We start from the raw sequence: 431 nt of genomic DNA, 5'->3' as shown, positions 1-431 counted from the left end.
AATGCCTCACTTGATCTGAAGACTTCATAGACTTCCCCATTCTTTGAAAAAGATCACTCTACTTCAAGAAGTGCAATCCTGATGGGTACAAAGCATTCCCTTAGTCTTCATTTCCTGAGAATGAATGCAACTCTTATTTGAAACCTTATGTTGAATGAAAGAGGGTTGGGATGCCTTCAGTACAAAAGTCACATTGTTGCTTATTCTTGACTATTATTAGCTAATGATATCTAATGACAATGAAAGTGAAATGATTTCTAACTGGTCAAACTGTTTAACAAGGTGCACTGCGTGAAGCATTAAAAATACAGCTGAGAATGATCAGCATATGATTCTGGATTTTTTCACTACCTGTGCTGCAGAGAGATTCATCTATGGAAAGGATTGAAGTGAGATCACTTATATTACTGATAGAATTTTTATTAGTCCTC

This window comes from Chiloscyllium punctatum, chromosome 11 (assembly GCF_047496795.1).
Source record: "Chiloscyllium punctatum isolate Juve2018m chromosome 11, sChiPun1.3, whole genome shotgun sequence".
NCBI classification, from domain to species: Eukaryota; Metazoa; Chordata; class Chondrichthyes; order Orectolobiformes; family Hemiscylliidae; genus Chiloscyllium; species Chiloscyllium punctatum.
Note: the sequence above shows the minus strand (reverse complement) of the source record.